The sequence below is a fragment of the Myotis brandtii genome, unplaced genomic scaffold (assembly GCF_000412655.1).
Source record: "Myotis brandtii unplaced genomic scaffold, ASM41265v1 scaffold1144, whole genome shotgun sequence".
Lineage (NCBI taxonomy): Eukaryota > Metazoa > Chordata > Mammalia > Chiroptera > Vespertilionidae > Myotis > Myotis brandtii.
Genome location: NW_005353944.1, coordinates 801,380 through 812,985, shown reverse-complemented (window position 1 = coordinate 812,985; position 11,606 = coordinate 801,380). Strand labels below are relative to the sequence as shown.

The 11,606-nt window shown below is 41.9% G+C and overlaps 1 long non-coding RNA gene across 2 annotated transcripts; it reads left to right on the top strand.

Moving 5' to 3' along the window:
• The first annotated feature begins 954 nt into the window (after nt 1-954).
• On the top strand, nt 955-9,327 carry LOC106727936. 2 transcript variants are annotated; one of them, XR_001364172.1, is made up of 4 exons: nt 955-1,111; nt 5,153-5,249; nt 8,670-8,794; nt 9,094-9,327. It is a non-coding gene; the product is annotated as an uncharacterized LOC106727936 (long non-coding RNA). The 2 variants fall into 2 exon arrangements; XR_001364171.1 differs by having other exon boundaries at nt 8,670-9,327.
• Nucleotides 9,328-11,606: the final 2,279 nt, after the last annotated feature.

Genomic DNA, 11,606 nt, shown 5'->3' with positions numbered 1-11,606 from the left:
GGGGAATCGAAGCAGCGTAGAGGCCATTGCCCTTGTTTTCTTGGATTGTCTGCTGTAAATGCTCACGGCAGCCTGGGAGTTGAGAACCTTCTTGAATGAGCCTGGGACAGGGAGTAAGTGGGCAGAGAGGAGTCAAGTCATCTCCCTGAGATGCATGGCCATCAGAGGAGGAGAAAGGCCTATTGCGATGTCTGATTCCACACCTCAGCCACGCGGAGCATCAGGATCTTGCACAGAGCCTGGTCCCCAGAGCTGGGCCGGAGAAGGTACACTCTGCCATGCACAGCGGGAGCCATGAAGCTCCTTCTGCTACTTTCCTGAAGCACCGGGTCACTGATTTCCCCCAGTTCTGGTGTCCAAACGCTCGAGGGTTCTCTTTGTAACCCTGTAGCTGAACAAGCCTATGTTGCTGAAAATGAAAATAAGAACAATCAGCACTTCTCCTTTCAAGGGTGAGTATGCAGGGCATCCCAGAGCCCAAGGCTTAACAAACACCGTGCATGTTGCATTTCCAAGGAGGTCCCAAAGCTGGGGGTTAGTGGATGGCAATATTTCAGGAGGGGAACGCCCATGGGCAGGCAGTCAGACCCCTTCCCCTCCTCACCCCAGCCCCAGAAATGTGTTCCTTCTTAGGCTTGAGAAACACAAGTCGTGCACTGGTGCTTGTGGAGCAGCCTTTCCCAGCCACCATGCAGGCCACAGGGCTGTGCCTGGCTGCTCCCTTGACTTTCCCGGGAAGGAAATGGACTCTGAGGAGGTAACACTGTGACGGGAACTGAAACTGGACCACTTCTCTCTCACACCCTGTTCACTTACAAGCACACGCACTCATACCCATGCCGCACACACCCTCCAGAGCGTGATTCACCCGCTCGAGGTGGTTGGACGAGGTCCCGCTTCCCCCTGCGAACGCCGTTTGGCATACAAGCTGCCCTCTGCAGTGTGGCTGGCCGGTGGGCAGGGTGGTGCTTGCGCGAACCTGCTTTTAATCAAATCCAGTCTTGCCATCCGAAGAGCAGACAGCCACGGGGAACAGGAGTCTCCCTACCTGGCCACGGGGCAACACTCGTTTTGTCTCCTCTGGGCCACTGGCAGATGGAGGCCCCGGCAGGTGAGAGAGCGGCTTCTGGAAGCACAGAAACTGGCGGCAGTGGACTAGGCAGCAGCACAGACCCTCCACATCCCCAGCAGAGAGCCAGGAGGTCTGGGAGACAGCTTAGCATTCTCAGGAAGAACTATTCCAGAAGCCAGACAGTTTCCCCAGGGCAGCAGGGCAACCGTGGGGAGCAGGGCTGTGAACTCTGCTTCCGATTGCCAGGAGGACTGACCCTGGGTCTCTGCCGGCCCAGCACATGGAGCAGAGAGAGAGAAAGGGCTGGAGGCAGGGGAGCAGCTCTTACTGGACTTCAAGACAGACAGCGGCCTTACAGAGATGTCCTTGGGAGCCCACTTACCCTAAAAGGGAGGTAGGGGATGGAGGGGAGGGAGGGGAGGAAAAAAGGAAACCTTCGTTAATAACTAAGCTATCCAAGAAGGATCATATCAAGATGTCTTTTTTTAAGAAACAGTAATAAGGATACCAACCAGATTGCCTTCTCGTCAAGCCCTACTCATCCCCAAATCAAATCCCTTGCTTTCCCTTTGCCAATTCTTAAAATCTTTAATTTTTTGCTCAGGCATCAGTAACTCTTACAAGGTATATTCTGAATCTTATCTTAGTCCTTAAACCATGCCTGAGGGTGAGTGGTTGGGAGCCAGCTCTGTCCACACTGAGCAACTGATTGTCCCCAACTTGGGCTGAGACCTGTTTCTCTAAGCCTGTGGAGGGAAAGATGCCTGGTGTGTGACGGTCATCAAGTTCCCAGCCCGTGGCCTAAGGGGCTCTGGAGGTCCTGAAGCAACTGGAAGGAGTCCTGGAAGCCAAATTCCCACCAAATATCTTCTAAAGCAATCTATCCAATATGGTATCCATTAGCCACATGTGGCTTTTGAGCACTTGACCTGAGGCCATTGTGATATGCTGAAGTATAAAATATACAATAGATTTTGAAGATTTTGTATGAAAAAAAGAATGTAAACTATCTTATCAATACATTTTTAATATCAATCATATGTGAACTGATATTACTCTGGTACTATTGGGTTAAATGTGATATATTATTAAAATTATTCTCACTTGTTCATTTTTATTGCGGTAAAGTACACATAACATAAAATTTACCATCTTCACCATTTCTAAGTGTACAGTTCAGTAATGTTAATTACATTCACATTTTTGTGCAACAGTCACCACCATGCATCTCCAGAACTTTTTTGTCTTCCCAAATTGAAATTCTGTACCCATTAAATACTAACCCCATCTCCACCCCAACTCCAGTCCAGGGCAACCACCATTCTAGTTTCTCTCTATGAATTTGACTACTCAAGGTACTCATATAAGTGAAGTCTTGCAATATTTGTCCTTTTGTGGCTGGCTGATTTTATTTAGCATAATGTCCTCTAGGCTCATCCATATGTCAGAATTTCCTTCCTTTCTAAGGTTGAGTCATATTCCCTTGTATGTATATACCATATTTTGTTTATCCATTTACCTGTTGTTGAACAGTTGGGTTGCGTCCAACTTTTGACTATTGTGTATAATGCTGCTATGAATATGAGTATACAAATATATCTTCAAGACCCTGTTTCTAAATTTCCAGAAGTGGAATTTCTGGGTCATATGGTGGTTCTATTTTTAATTTTTCAAAGAACTGCCATACTATTTTCCATAGCAGCTGCACTATTTTACAATGCCCAAGGATTCTGATTTTTCCACATCCTTGCCAACACTTGTTAGTTTCTGGGTTTTTTATTTCTTGATAGTTGCCATCCTAATGGTTGTGAGGTAGTATTTCACTGAGGTTTTAATTTGCATTTTTCATAATGATTAGTGATGTTAAGCATCTCTTCATTGGCCATTATATCTTCTATGAAGAATCATGTTTTCTTTCAGTTTTTTTAATGTGGCTACTAGAAAATTTAGCTACATATATGGTTCACATTTCATTTCTACTGGGTAGCTCTAGTCTAGAATGAATAAAGGCACAACTATCACACAGGAATGTTTTGACAATGAAAGGAACCCTGATATTTGAAATGAAGAGAACCTTGTTCTTATTAATGATCTCTAAGTTTCTTTCCAGTGATCATGTTTTATGATCTCTTTCTCTCTCTGCCCTAAGAACTTAAACTGGAGCTTTTATGTCAAAGAAGAGGATACCAGGAGCCATTCTTCCTTACAGTGAGGTGTCCCCTACATACAACCTGGGAGATCCAGAGAGTGGGGGGCCCTCTTGTCTCTGCAGAGTGCCAGCTCCCATGATTGGTGTGTTGGGGGGAGGGGTATCCAGAGCTCACTGATGCCCTGAACTGAGTATAGGAAGCATCCATGTCAGAAAATTCTGCTGGTAAAATTTTGCACCATCTGAGAGAAGAATGCCTAAGGTTGGAGATAGAAAATGCCATCTCTGTGGAAACATCAACACTACTGATAGCTTCCTATAACAGACACTAATCCTGTTCCAAGGGAGGGACTGGTGCCACCAGAATCTGGTCCTTTTGTCTTAGGGGTGGAGACTATAAGTTTGTCCCACTGGGATACATGCATTCCTTGATTCTACAGCCATCCCACCCACAGAGGCTGCTACCAATAGATCCCTGGGAGTCATAAATCGTATCTAGTAGCAGACAGTCATCTCTTCCCACCATTGAACAGTGATAAGAAAAGGGTGGTCTCCAAAATACTGCTACTTTTCATAAATGTCCCTATGTTCCCTGAGGGCACAGTATTACTAGCCCAGATTCCCTTCCTGTTATCTTACTAAAAATCTCACAAAGGCATGGCCCACCCACCAGGAAGGGGTTGAGCCCACAAATGCTGTGGCCTATGGCTTAATTTAAAAGGGGAAAAAAAAGAAGAAATGTTGTGAAAAAAGCAAGAACTATGATGGGGTCTATTATTTCTTCTTTCTAACTAAAAGGAATAGTTTAAAGCATGTCTACCTTAAACAATAGTTATTAATATGGTTTTAAAAGAAAATAATGGCAATATTTTAATGCCAGATAACAAGATGGAGACCAGGGGAGAATTAAGAATTAAGTTAAAATATTAGGACCTGGTCACCTATTATGAAAAGATACTGTAAAGAATAATACTAGAGAAAATATGTTAAGTGCTGGAGGAAATGCTGTGTAAACACAAGGCTTTATAATTTATGCATTAAATGCAGCTTATATAAATTATCTTCGCTTATCTAGATTTTTATAAATACAGAGAGATTTGATAACTTGGTAATAATGGCAACAAAGACCTAGACATTTCCTTTTATACCCAAAGTTCCTAATATCCCTGTACTATAGTCCTCTAATCTCTATTATGTCAGTTTCCTTATCTGAAAAATTAAATTAAAAGTTGAGAATCATAAAAATGATTATTATGAAAGAACATATAGTTCATTATGCAAGACTTCCTAAGTGGGAGACTAAGAAAACAGTGATTTTCATAGAAAGAAATGAAAACCTATATAGGCCTGTGAAAGACAAAAGACAGGCTTTCCCACTCAATCCGCCAATGGAGATCATTTTTTAGGAGGCTTACAGGGAAGCTGTGGTGTAATATGCATCGTAAAGTTCATATTTAACGTACAGAACCTTTTCTCTAAAATAAGTGGCATGAGGGTACGAGAGAGTTCACCAAAGAAAACAGAAAATAATACTGGAACCTCTGCTATTATGTGAAGAAAGTTTCCTGTAAGTAGCAGCCTAATTCCTGGAGAGGAAAAAGGTGTGAATGTACGTATGTTTTTAGCTTCATAATCATACAACTCTAAGGTACTGTGTGCTTCTCTCCGTCTTTCCTTCCTTCCTTCCTTCCAAAAAAGGGGAAAGCATGGATGCAAGCAGCGCCTTCTCAGAAATCTGTAGGCTTCTGCCTCCAGTTCTGCCCGAGTTATTGAACCAGCTGGCGAGGGCTGCAGAAGCCATTCTCCTAGCATCGAAGGCACCTCGGGCCTGAAGCAGGTGGGGTTGGCGACACAGGCGGTTTGTTTCGCAGGGTCAAGTTGGCACATTTCTAGCCTAGGGCTCTGCATAAATGTTTAGATTTTGTTTTCAGCCCCACGGTGTTCAACTCATCAGCGTGAAAGGAGGCCCCTGCATGCTACCCTGCTACATCCTTTGTCTCCTCTCATGGCCTGGTGCGGAGTCAAGAGGTGAGAGGAGAGGAGAAGGGAGGGGTGGGAGGGGTCAGGAGAGGACCGGAGGAGCGAGGATATTTTGCAGCGGTTTCAGCAATCCCCAAGAACTACTTTCCAGGCTCATCAAATTCCTCCCCTTCTCTCTTCTCTGGGCTTGCCCTGCAGCAGCAGTGGGAATCATGCTTGTTTACACCGCTCATTATGCTGGCTTTGCAGTTGCTATAGCAACCACCAGGGGTCAGTTTATAGAAGGAGAGGAAGTTCACTTTGGGGGAGTTAGCTTTCCAGCTTCTGTGCAAAGCACAGCTGAAAACAAAAGACCCAGACACTAAGGAGGAAACACATTGAAAAGTTTCCTATGAGCAGAAGCATCGTTCAGAGCATAAAACTTCACTCAGCAACGCCACATTTTTTCCTTCCTGAAAGAGCTGTTCTAGAACCGCAGATAGGAGAGGAAAGGTCTTAAGATTGCATCTTCCAGATTTTCCTCTCTCCCGTCCTCTCACCCCTTTGCCTTGCCTTTAAGATCTGTAAGCAGTTGCTAGTAGTTAAGATAATAAGGGCAGCTACCAGGGTTCATTTAAGGTGATAACGTCCTACATATAATGTATTAACTAAGGGTCACAAAGATCTTTGTGAGCTATTACTACTTGCATCTTTTTCATGGGGAGGGAGGTAGCAGGCCTTTGGAACACAACGCCTTTCTCAAGGTCCGAGCCAAACAAAATGGAGCCACCACACCCTCAAGGAGGGTTCTGGGACACCCCCCAGGATGCCTCTGGGGTAAAGATGTCCAGCTCTAACCTGACCAGCTAATCTGAATTAGCAAATAAAAAATACAGGAAGCCCAATTAAATTTGATTTCAGATAAACGATGAATGGATTTTTGTATAAGTGTATCCCACACAATCTTTGGGACATACATATGGTAAGTCTAACTTAACCGAACCCTATCCTAACCCACCTCCTCACTACCACTGCCTCCAAAAAAAGTACAACAGGTGAATTCTCTCTCCAAAACAAATAAAGTGCCAGATTACTGTTTAGGACAGTGATGGCGAACCTTTTGAGCTCGGCATGTCAGCATTTTGAAACACCCTAACTTAACTCTGGTGCCGTGTCACATATAGAAATTTTTTGATATTTGCAACCATAGTAAAAGAAAGACTTATATTTTTGATATTTATTATATATATTTATATGCCATTTAACAAAGAAAAATCAACCAAAAAAAATGAGTTTGCGTGTAACCTCTGACATGCATGTCATAGGTTCGCCATCACTGGTTTAGGATAATCTAACCCTTGGACTATCCTGCAGATGATGAAAAAAAATGAAGGGCTGTGTGTGTGTGTTTTTTTTTACATATGCAAATACAGTGGGGCCTTGACTTAGGAGTTTAATTCGTTGAGACCGAGCTCGTTAAGGAGCTCGTTAACTCAAATTATCAACTCAATGCAAAAAATTGGCCTAGAGACAGCTGGTATCTCAAAAAACTCGTTAGTCGGGACACTCGTAAGTGAACTTACCAACAGGCAGGTGAGTTTCCTGATCTTAGATCCAAACACCAGCTTAAGAGACATGAGGGTTAAAGAGAAAAGAATTCAGTACTGGGCTTTGTGAGGTATCTACTACTTTTTCAATAACAGCAAAAGTCAACTTTCTAAAGAATAATGATGGCTAATATCCAAAATATATAAAGAACTCATATAACTCAATGGCAAAAAAACACACACAAAAAAAACCCAATCCAATTTAAAAATGAACAAAAGATCTAAATACACATTTTCCAAAGAAGACATACAAATGGCCAACAGGTACATTAAAAAAGTGCTCAGTATCCCTTGTTATAAGGAAAATGCAAATCAAAACCACAATAAAATATCATCTCACACCTGTCAGAATAGCTTTTATCAAAAAGACAGGAAATAAATGTCAGGGAGGATATGGAGAAAAAGGAACCCTTGTTCACTGTTGGTGGGATTATAAATCGTGCAGCCATTATGTAAACCAGTATGGAGGTTCTCCAGAAATTAAAAATAGAGCTGCCACTTGACCCAGCAATTCCAAGTTATCTAATATATATATACATATATTAATTATCCATAAAAAATAATAAAATCTTGCCTTTGCAACAGCATAAAGGACCTTGAGGGCATGATGCTCAGTGAAATAAGTTAGACAGAGAAGGACAAATCGTGATTAAAAAAATATTAAAAAGCTTATAGATACAGAGAACAGATAGGTAGCTGCCAGAGGCAGGGATGGGAGGGTGGGAAAAAAAATGGGTAAAGGAGGTCAAAAGGTAAACAATAAATAAGTAAACTTTTAAAAGTAAAGTTTTTTTAAAAGACTTGTTAATCTGGCCCATTGCAAATTGTCTTCTCACAGTAAATTACTCTTCCTTAGCCCAACCCTATTTGCTGAATCTCTTCTATTAAATTTCCCTTAAGAACCCAGAGTTTTTATTTTCAGAGAGATGTAATTTACACACAAGAAAAATCACAGTTATTAACTTTAAAAATAGTAATTTTTATTTCTTTAACAGGAAAACCATTTTAATGCACTTTTAAAATATATTTTATTAATTTTTTACAGAGAGGAAGGGAGAGGGATAGAGAGTTAGAAACATCGATGAGAGAGACACATCGATCAGCTGCCTCCTGCACACCCCCTACTGGGGATATGCCCGCAACCAAGGTACATGCCCTTGACCGGAATCAAACCTGGGACCTTTGAATCCGCATGCCGACGCTCCATCCACTGAGCCAAACCGGTCAGGGCTTAATGCACTTTTTAAGAGAAATAAATAGCATTTGTTTTTGAGTGAGTGTTACATTGGGAGAGTAGAGAAAAAGTCCAGTGGAGCCAGTGTATTGTCTCCACCACTGGTTCTTTGTGGTTTTGGTGCCTGTACACACATGTGCACGGGGAGAAAAGTACATTTGCACTTTCATAGTCACACTCTTTCAGCATGCCTTTTGGTGTTTTGTCAGCAAGAGAAACCTGGCTCAGTGCAAGTGTTCCTGAATTCTGTAGAACTTACAGGAAACATAGGCCTCTAGTTGTAATGCGGTAGGTAACCTGTGGCAGCTTTACATCTGTTTCGACCCTAAATTCATGTACCCCAAACTTAAGGCAAATAACTCAAGAGGCATAAATTTATATGAAAACAAAGCAAATAGTTGCAATAATAAGTTCTATAAGATCCCTGACATCTCAGACTGTAAGGGTTCCCACAGCTCTAATCAAAACAGGCAATTAAAGGAAAACTGTCAAGATAAACATCCTGTATAATAAAAATGTTCTCACCTGTTACTAACTCTAAAAATCTCAGCACAGTTTTCACCAAGACAAAAAAAATGGCTGTTATTGTAGAAGCTGGTATTTCAAGTCTGGAGGTGTGAGTTCTAATTTTGTCTCTTTTACTTCTAGGGACCCCATGAAAGTCTGTGGGCAGTCTATGACTTAGGCAAATGCTGGATCAGTATAAAGTGCTCCTTGCAGAACTGAAGGGGTATTGTGAGAATATAAGTCACTCTGAGCTATCCCGACAAAAGGTAGGAAGGATGTGATGTGATTATTTGTGCTATTCTCTTTTTAAACAAGCAATTTCATTTAGAAGTTGGAATTTGTTAATTTTGTTTAAAGCACTTTGAAAGCACTTAATTTTTGAAATCTTATTTTCATTTGTTTAAAAAACCAATAGTTCATTTTCTCTCTTAATCATTTGTTAATAAACCGATCATTTGAAGCTCAAGCTGTCAGACAGTCTCTTAAGCACCATTCAACAGCTGTTAAATGGGATAATCACCTGTTTATCCTCATGCCACTAATTCAGATGCTAATTGCACTCTAGATTCTGCCTTATTCTCTCACTCAAGCCAACCAGGTGCGCAGCACTGTGAAAGGATGCTACTGCAAACAAGGGCCTATCTGTTCACTTCTAGAGACACAGATGAACCAAGGCCCCCCCCCTCCCCCCGCCACACACACACACAAGAATGAACGGACATGTTGCTTATAACTGTGAAAAAATTGAAATGACCTAAATGTCAACTTATAATGAAATAAACCAAAATAAACAACCATGGACTGTAGTATTTAACGATCATTAAATGATGCTTATAAATACGGTTAAATAACATGTAAAAAAATTTATGTTGAGTAGGAAAACAAGTAAAACCCAAAACTACTGTATGGTTGCAAATATAGAGAAAAAATTTTGCATAAAAAAGGGCAGAGAATGCATGATGGTCTTGGAACTAAAATCAATCACTATTTAGAGAACTAAGAGCAAGGACAATCCTAGGGGCTGAAAATCCATAAGTTCCTGTTTTCACGGAGCTTGCATTCTGGAAGAAAAAGACAAAATTCAAGTAAAGAAATTAGTAAACAAGATGTATTCATAGAGCGATGTCCTAAGAAAATTTACAGAGAGTTATAAGACAGAAGGATCAGAGGGTCTGCTTTAACTTGTAAAGGAGAAGACCTCAGAAAACACATAGACAATAAGCCCCAGTGGAAGTCCCAAGACTCGAGTGGGCTTGGCACGATCAAGGAAGAGTTAGCAGGTCACAGCCAGTAAGCCAGGAAGAGTCGGGCAGAAGATGAGTTTGGAGAGATGGGCAGGAGCGAGGTCATGCAGAAGGAAAGGTGCTGAGGTGGAAAAAGAGAGACCGGTTAGTAGCTACTTACTGCAGGGGCCCAGGTGGAAGAAATGGGCACATGGACTGAAATGGGTGACCATGGAGGTGGAAAGGAGCAGATGGATTCAGACATTATTTTGAAGGTAGAGCTGGCATGAACTGCTGATGAACCAAATTGAGTGGGGGGCAGAGGTACTGAATACAGTAAGAAAAGAATTTCATATGACTCCTAGATTTTGGGCCTCAACAAGTGAATCAACTACAGGCCAAGAAAGAGCAGGGGTGTGGTGGAAAATTGAGAGCTGCATTTTGGTCATTTTAGGTTGAAATGTGTATTAGATATCCCAATGAAGATGTCAAGAAAGTAGTCAAGTAGCTGTCACGGAAGAGTGAGTCACAGGTATTCATTTGGGATTATTTGAGTGTTGTTCTCAAGACTAAAATCTAAAGGTAGAGCTGGCATGAACTGCTGATGAACCAAATTGGGTGGGGGGCAGAGGTACTGAATACAGTAAAAAAAAGAATTTCATGTGACTCCTAGATTTTTGGCCTCAACAAGGAATCAACTATAGGCCAAGAAAGAGCAGGGGTGTGGTGGAAAATTGAGAGCTGCATTTTGGTCATTTTAGGTTGAAATGTGTATTAGATATCCCAATGAAGATGTCAAGAAAGTAGTCAAGTAGCTGTCACGGAAGAGTGAGTCACAGGTATTCATTTGGGATTATTTGAGTGTTGTTCTCAAGACTAAAATCTAGAGATTGGGCTCAAGAGGAGGAGCCAGAAAAAAAGATGACCAGTGAGTGAGAAGGAACATGGTGTGCCAAAACCAAAGGGGAAAAAAGAATTATTTTAAGAAAAAGGGAATTATCAAAGTTACTGAAAGTTTGAGACTTAGTAAAGTGAAGTTTCCCTGTTTTGGCAGCAAGGTGACCCTTTCAAGATCAAGTTCAGTGGAGAGGTAAGAATGGGAAGGATGGAGGTGAGGTAGTGGGTTACAGTGGGACCATGGACAACACTATTGAGTCCCTGGAAGTAGAGCAGAGAAATGGGCAGGGCTGGAGTTGTGCTGATGGATCAAGGGAAGGCAGTTTTGGGACTGATTTTCAATATTAGATATCTTCAAGTTGTGAAGTCCATTCCAGTCATTACATGGCTATTTCAACACAGTAATTTTATAACTAATTTGGATTAAACAACATTATGGGTGTATATATTATTAATTAAACTAGAGGCCCAGTGCACGGATTTGTGCACCTGTTGGGGGTCCCTCAGCCTGGACTGCACCCTCTTGCAATCCGGGAACCCTCGGGGGAGGTAGCAGTGCATGAAGCGGCAGGCGATTGGGGAGGAGCCCGAGCCAGGCCAGTCACCACCACTCCCACTCATCTCAGCCCTGTTGTACCTGCTGCTGCCACTCGCCGCTTTGTAGCGCTGCCACGGAGGTGGGAAAGGCTCTCGCTGACAGCTGTGCGCTCACCAGCTGTGAGCCCGGCTTCTGGCTGAGCGGCGCTCCTGTTGTAGGAGTGCACTGACCAAAAAAGGAGAAACATGTAATACTCTTTGTAATAATTTAAGCAATAAAAATATATATTTAAAAAAAAAAATTTTTTTGAATATTCTAATTTACCCTAAATTTTTTTAAGTACTTACATTATTTCTAAGTCCTCTGTGAGAGAGATATGGAAATAAATTTAAATAAATGGATGGAGCCTAGAACTAGAAA